Source organism: Lagopus leucura, unplaced genomic scaffold, assembly GCF_019238085.1.
Source record: "Lagopus leucura isolate 7727_CA_CO unplaced genomic scaffold, USGS_WTPT01 27210-0_obj-0_obj, whole genome shotgun sequence".
NCBI lineage: Eukaryota > Metazoa > Chordata > Aves > Galliformes > Phasianidae > Lagopus > Lagopus leucura.
Genome location: NW_024966914.1, coordinates 1 through 1,118, shown reverse-complemented (window position 1 = coordinate 1,118; position 1,118 = coordinate 1). Strand labels below are relative to the sequence as shown.

At 59.2% G+C, this 1,118-nt stretch overlaps 1 long non-coding RNA gene across 1 annotated transcript in view; it reads left to right on the top strand.

Moving 5' to 3' along the window:
* LOC122192866 overlaps positions 1 to 1,105 on the top strand; it is a 1,767-nt gene extending 662 nt beyond the window's left edge. The window contains exons 2-3 of the long non-coding RNA XR_006182727.1: positions 558 to 592; positions 1,060 to 1,105. This is a non-coding gene — a long non-coding RNA (uncharacterized LOC122192866). The remainder of the gene's footprint in view (positions 1 to 557; positions 593 to 1,059) is intronic.
* Positions 1,106 to 1,118: the final 13 nt, after the last annotated feature.

The window sequence follows — 1,118 nt, the reverse complement described above, 5'->3', positions numbered from 1 at the left end:
GACCCCATAGAGACCCATAGAGAGCCATAGGAACACATAGGGACCCCTAGGGACCCATAGAGACCCATAGGGACCCCATAGAGACCCATAAGACCCCATAGGGACCCACTGAGACCCACAGAGACCCCATAGAGACTCATAGAGACCCATAAGGACCCCAGGGAGACCCAGAGAGACCCCATAGGGACCCATAGGGACCCATACAGAGCCACAGGGACCCCATAGGGACCCACAGAGATCCCATAGGGAACCATAGGGACCCACAGAGACCCCACAGAGACCCCATAGAGATCCATAGGAACCCATAGAAACCTCATAGAGACCCATAGGGACCCATAGGAACCCCATAGAGACCCCATATACACCCATAGGAACCCCATAGGGACCCATAATGACCCATAGAGACCCATAGAGAGCCATAGTGACCCATAGGGACCCACAGAGACCCCATAGGGACCCATAGAGACCCATAGAGACCCACAGAGACCCGCAGCACCCCATAGGGTTGGGGTCCCATAGGGCCGTGGGTCGCTATGGGGTGGCACCATTTGTTGCAGACACAGAAAGAAATGGACCCGACACGAACCACCAGGTGAGCTATGGGGCGCCGTGGGGCGCTTATGGGGCGCTGTGTGCGACTATGGGGTGGTTATGGGGCACTGTGGGGCAGTTATGGGGGGCTGTGGGGGGTTATGGGTCACTCTGGGGCCATTATGGGGCAGTTATGGGGCAGTTATGGGGTGCTATGGGGCACTGTGGCGCAGTAATGGAGCACTGTGGGATGCTATGGGGCAGTTGTGGGGCTCTAGGGGGAGTTATGGGGCGCTATGGGGCACTGTGGGATGCTGTGGGGAAGTTATGGGGCGCTATGGGGGAGTTATGGGGCACTATGGGGCACTATGGGATGCCATGGGGGAGTTATGGGGCGCTATGGGGCACTGTGGCACAGTTATGGGGCACTGTGGGATGCTATGGGGCGCTATGGGGCACTTATGGGGCGCTATGGGGCAGTTATGGGGCGCTGTGGGGCAGCCCCTTGACCCCTCATTTCCCCCTCAGGCCCAGCAGCACAACGCCCCCCCCTTCACCCCACCTGGAGCCAAGGTAAGACCCCCCCC